Raw genomic sequence first — 6,688 nt, forward strand, 5'->3', positions numbered from 1 at the left:
GGAAATAAAAAAAGAAGAGAAAAAAAGGAAGAAGAAGAAGAAGAAGAAGAAGAAGAAGAAGAAGCTTCCTGAAAATCCTGGATGTCGAGCTACCGGAGTGTGACCACGTCGAAGCAGGTGCAACAGGTGAGTCCAGGAGCTTGGTAGACAGCAGTACTGTCTGTTCTACCCGCCACAACTCGAGTCAACCAATCATCGTGCGAGACCTACATACGCGTTACCCCCACCTTGAAGTTTCGTAGGAACATCCGACTTGTTATAAAGTTTACTCGACCAGAGTTCCAATACCGTTAAGTACTTGTTCAATTCGTTGAATTTATTGAACTCCAGTTAAATCGACTACTATCTACTCTCTTCTATTTCTGTCTATCATCTAATCTTTCTCTCTCTCTCTCTCTCTGTCTTTATCTTTTTCTATCTTTCTGATCATGTTCTCCACAGCATCCTTGTCTCCTCCTCCTCCTCCTCCTCCTCCTCCTCCTCCTCCTCCTCCTCTTCTACCACCTCTTCCTCTTTCTTCTCCTTTCATCCCTCCACGTAACGCTCCGTTTTTTCTCTCCCCTTCTTTGTGTCAGCCGACGCTATTTCTTCATGCTTGGCTGACTAGCAGCAACAGGAGCGTCGTGGTTCTTGCGGATGAAAACTCGCGTAGGTATCGTACGTTGTTATTACATGTTAATATACATACTTATATCTGTATATATATATATATATATATATATATATATATGTTGAAAAGAGAGGGAGAGAGGGAGAGAGAGAGAGAGAGAGAATGAGAGAGATTAGCTTAGCGCAACAAGAGGAGGCGTTAAAGCCGATTCTTTCTGATTGTGAGTGCAAAGATATTTCTCTCAGTGGTCATACTTATGAAACAAAGTCGTAAATCAATTTTACTCATTGCTATATTACTTTTTCTTTTTCCTTTTTTCTCTTCATTTTTTTCTTTTCTCATTTTTTTTTTTTTTTGAATTCGATCATTCGCTATATATATATATATATATATATATATATATAGAGAGAGAGAGAGAGAGAGAGAGACAGACACACACAGATATACGTGGAAAAGAAGTCGTGAAGAGTGAACGTAATGCTTGTTAAAAAAAAAAAGAGAAAAAGAAAAAATGAAAGTTACGATAAAAAAAAAAGAAATGAAATTTATTTATCCTCGAAAAACAAAAAAAGAAAAAAAAAGAAAAAAAAAGAAAGAAAAAACGTGAGAAAAATTAGTTCGCAAGATTTTTACGAGAAATGCAATTCTTTTGCGAATGATAGAATAAACAATGGCTAATAAAAGAATAAAGAAAAGTAGAAGAAGACGAAGTCGAAGAAGACGAAGACGAAGTCGAAGAAGACGAAGACGAAGTCGAAGAAAAAAGACGACGAAGAAGAAGGAGAAAAAGAAAAAGAAGAAGAATAAGAAGGGAATAGTAGTTAGTCTACGATAGTAACATCCAATTAAAGCGAGAACTTTAATTGCGTCGCTTAATTGGCCGGATAAACCCTCCCGCGATATTATTCGATCCAAGGAGAACACGGGTCGGGCGTTTTGCGTGGGTGGAAAATTGCGGGGGCGTGTGCGTGACTAGAAATCTTAGCGATTCGAAACCTTGTTTATCATTGTGTATGTGTGTGTGTATGTGTGCGTGCATGTGCGTGTACGTGTGTCTATGTGTATGTAATTCTATACTTTAACATACAATATACATAAATACATATGAAAAATATATGTGTGCGTGTATATATATATATATATATATGTATGTATGTATACGTTTATTTGCAGCTGTCAATGGGTAAACTCAACCTGTTCAGCTATTTTGCACGTGGTGACTACGGAAGATCAACGGTGGCCCCCTTGTAATCGATTTCTTTTTTGATATGGGCGTTGTATACGGGCCAGAAAATACACAAGAAATTCTCAACTCGACGTGAACAAGGTCTACGTTACTAATAGTTGCCGTTATACAGTCAGGAAATACTTATCTTATTGCTTGACTCTCTTTCTCTGGTTTTCTCTCTCTTTCTCTTTCTCTCTGTCTGTCTGTCTATCTGTCTGTCTGTCTGTTTGTCTGTCTGTCTATCTATCTGTCTCTCTCTCTCTCTCTCTCTCTCTCTCTCTCTCTCTCTCTCCGGAATTAGGAATAAATATCTTTAGAATCTATTCTATCGTATCTTTTCGTTTCATTCGACAACTTTCGAATGATTTCTATCAATGTTTAGAGAAAACATCGAGTATCCAATAACAATATTTAGAGATTTAAACGGATTAAGGGGAGGGAAAAAAAAAAAGGAAAAAGACGACAAAAAAATTAATCAAACGAAAAGTTAAATCAGCAAATAGAATTGTTTTAAAAAATTTAACTGATTAAATCGTCGTTCAAAAAGCTTATAAAAATGTAATTAAACGATGAATTCGAAAGTTAAAGAGACTATGAGTTGATTTATCGAAACTTTAGATTATAAATGGTGTCATATAAACATTTTTTTCGTGTTATCAGAAGAGAGAGAGAGAGAGAGAGAGAGAGAGAGAGAATGAGAGAAACAGACAGATGTATTAAACATCAATTCTCTCTGATCTCTCTATAAGCGTATCTCTTTTCCTTTTTATATTCAAGTGAAAAGACATGGTGGAAATGTTTTATAATGTTTCATCGTGATAATTGAATCCAAAAATGAAGAGTATCACGATATACGAATTTATTCAGTAAATTTGTTTAAAAATTTTTAATCAATGATTTACATTTAATCAAAAATATTCGAATTAAAAAAGAATTAAATAACTAATAAAAAATATTGGAAAAATGTTATTGATTATATTATCATCGAAAATATTCGTCGAAAAGTAATTGAATGATACGTAAGTGAACGATAGGTTTTAGTTAAACAATAAGTTCGATCGAAAATAATTATTAACTAAATCGAATAAAAAAGTGTTAAAGATAATATTCACGATTATATTATCGTTGAAAATGTTTGTTGTAAAAATTAATTAAATGACAAATGTCGAAAGTGAACAATGGAAATATTGTTAAATTGAATTGAAATCGATTGACTCGTAAAATATTTTTAATTATAAATTATATTCCAACGAAATTTTCTTCATATCATTAAGAGAGAGAAAGAGAGAGAAAGAGAGAGAAAGAGAGAGATATTATATCAAACATTAAGTTCTCTTTGGTATCTCTATAAGCGTATCTCTTTTTTTATTTTTTTTTTTTTAGATTCCCATCCAAATAGAAAAGTACATGAGGACATATTAGATGGTCTATCGCGATAATTCCATCCCAAGAAGAAAAAGAAAAAGAAGATGAAGAAGAAGATGAAAAAGAAGAAGAAGAAGAAAAAGAAGAAGAAGAAGAAGAAGAGAGTATTGCGATCGAGGAACGAACTGATAGATCCATAAATCGATGTAACGCACACACGTTGCGAAATATTTCCCCATAATGAATGTTCGATGCTCGGGCGACCTACTACATAATTGATAGGGAATCGAACGCGCTCCGTTCCTCTTGCGCTCTTCTTAAATTGAAACGAATTAAAAAGGCGCGTCACGAGTAACCATCGTTAGAATGGCGGCCCTCGTGGGGTTTCGTGGCTCACGGTTTGTAACAATTTGCCAATTTATCACGAAGAAAAGTACGATCCTTCTCGTTGCCTTCCTTCGGGATTTTCTTTTTCTTTCGTTTGTCCTTTTTTTTTCCTTTCTTTATTTTTTCTTTTTTTTCCTGTCTTTCTTTCTTTCTTTCTTTCTTTCTTTCTTTCTTTCTGTTTATTTTTTCACGTGTTTTTTCCATTTGTTTGTTTGTTTGTTTTTTCTTTTTCCTTTTCCTTTTCCTTTCCACTCCGTTTTTCCTTTTTTTTTTTTTTTCCAAGGAAGAACTCTAATCACGATTGAAAGGTAAACGTACGATGCGCGTAAATGGCCTTAACGATTTCTTTTCTACCTTAAAACGAATCGTTAATTAAAGTCCCGTAAAACGTTTCGTAATCTACCATAACCGATGATAGTTTCGTAATAATACCAATATTATTGATTATTACTTTCATCGTTCGATATTATTTTCTTTTATTCACATATACGTTCTTTTATATTTATCGTTTGGAGTTCTCGCTTTTCCTTTTCTTTTTCTTTTTCTTTCTCACGATCATTGAGATTATAAATATATGTAAGCGATCATAGAGCGAACGTTGTTTTGATCGGAATATTTCTCACTTTTTAAGATCGAACGATTTTTTTTTTCTTTTTTTTTTTTTTTTTCTTTCTTTCTTTTCTTTTGTTGACGTATCGTCAAGTTAAGCGAAAATGAAAATTATATATATATATTTAAAAAATAGAAAAGTGTAACAAAAAAATAAAAAATATATATATATATGTTACTTAAAAACATTAATGAAAGAAAATCATAAAATGAAGATTATGCACATCGAAGTGTGCGCTCTAAAAAGTTGCTCTCTTTCGGTTGCGCTCTACAAAATTGCTCATTTAAGCCACTTGAAGTATGATCCGTAACGATGTCCGATAGGGATGCAACAATGTAACTAGATATTTTCTTAAAATGTGAAACGTCAATATGAATCGTTCTTTTTTTCTTTCTCTCTTTCTCTTTTCTTTTTTCTTCTTCCTTGCTTACTTTTCTTTTCTTTTCTTCTTTTTTTATTTTCCTTATTTTCTTTTCTATTTCCTTTTCAATTTCGCTGTACGACAAAAAATTAATATAACAAAAATATCTCGCTTTTAATTTTTTCATTCGCGTTGTTTAGATGACAAAAAAAAAAAAAAAAAAAGAAAAAAAAAGAAAAAAAAGAAAAGCAATTAAACATCTCCGATATTTCACGATTTTCTAAATGATCGATATTCAACTTTGTACTGAATGATCGAAACATTAAAATTTTATTCCGATTTATACTAAATGCACAACCGTTTACTTTTCGCGAGCGTTGAAAGCGATACATAAATACATACAAAGAGAGATCTTGTTTAATAAAAAGAAATCGAACGAACGAATGCACACAAGAGATAAAACGTAAGTCACGGTGCACACGCTGAATCGTGAAATATTTTCTTCTGCACATATATATATGTATATATATATATATGTATACACATACATACATCGTATTCTATCTAACGTATTAGAATAGAAAGAAAGAGCAAAAAAAAAAAAAAAGAGAAAAGAATATAGTCGAACACGGTACGAGGTAGTAGATATCTGTTTATCTATCTTTTTTCTCTCTCTCTCTCTCTCTCTTTCTCTCTCTTTCTCTCCCTATTTCTTTATTTCTCTCTCTTTCTCTCTCTCTCTCTCTCTCTCTCTCTTTCTCACTCTCTTTTAATCTCTCTCTTTCTTTCAATGTGTATTTCCCTCAGCTGGAATTCATAGAAACGCGAACAGGTGTTTCGTCGTTTGGCATATCTTGTCTTTGACTATCGAAAGTTGGCGCGTGTACGATTAATTTGCGACTCGTATCCCTCGTAGTAATCTAATCGATACGAGTTTAGGTATACAAAGGTGTTGAAAGGTAAATGTCGCTAATGACATTCTCTTTTTAATATTACAAATTCGTTAACAAGCTATCCCGAAGAATAAAAAATAATTATTAATATAATTATAGTTATACGAAATGGTTTGATTGTTATTGAATATTATTTAAATTAAATCGAAATATTATTATTATTATTATTATTATTATTATGATTATTATTATTATTAATATTGTTTAAATTGTTAAGGGATAAATTTCTATAAGATTTTATATGAATCATATCGAAAGATTTTTATTATCTTACCATTTATCTGATATAGCTATTGATCAATTTATGTTGAAATTAGGACGAATAATTCTTGAAATAGATTGTAATTAATAGAGAAAATTTTTTAACAATCTATCTCTCTCGAACGATGATGATAATAATAATAATAATTATTATTATTATTATTATTTAAATTTATAATTAAAATTTTTATTATTATGATATAACCTTTACTATTATATTTTAAATTTACTATTATTTAAACTTATATAATAATTATAATAATAATTATTATTTTTAAAACTTTTCTGAATTAAATTTTATTTTATAAAATTCTATAAAATTTTATTAGAATCAAATCGAAACATTATTATTATTATTATTATTATTATTATTATCGTATCTTTTTTCGAGTGTATGAGTATTGAAATTAAAAATTAGACAAATAATTCTCTCGAAATGGACATAATTTGTTAATAAATTATTTCTCGAATAATCACAATAATAATAACAACAATAATAATAATAATAATAATAATAATTATAAACTATTAAGAGTTAACATTTTTATAAAATTACTATTTTAATCAAATCGAAAGACAATTATTATCTTACTTTTTATCGGCATATCGTATGAGTATTAGAAGTTGGAAATTAGACGGATTATTCTCGAGACAGATTGATCTATACTTTCATCATACTTGCGTACTTGTATTTCGACTTTCCACCGACATAACCGGTATTGCGTTAATACTGCATTGTTCCGTCAAATGATAGACGCATACGAATATGTTTCGTACCGGTAACTGCAACAACCTTACGTATACGACGTAACGATACATTCTTTATCGATGTGTCAAACTTTGAACTTTTCTATCGATTTCTAATATCTATCCGTGACCCAGATTCGTAACGATCCGAACATTACATATATAT

General features: G+C 30.9%; 1 long non-coding RNA gene across 1 annotated transcript; it reads left to right on the forward strand.

Annotated features, from left to right (window-relative positions):
- On the forward strand, positions 1-3,720 carry LOC124954437. Its single transcript, XR_007102548.1, has 3 exons — positions 1-126; positions 1,784-1,937; positions 3,222-3,720. It is a non-coding gene; the product is annotated as an uncharacterized LOC124954437 (long non-coding RNA).
- Positions 3,721-6,688: the final 2,968 nt, after the last annotated feature.

The sequence above is a fragment of the Vespa velutina genome, chromosome 15, assembly GCF_912470025.1.
Source record: "Vespa velutina chromosome 15, iVesVel2.1, whole genome shotgun sequence".
NCBI lineage: Eukaryota > Metazoa > Arthropoda > Insecta > Hymenoptera > Vespidae > Vespa > Vespa velutina.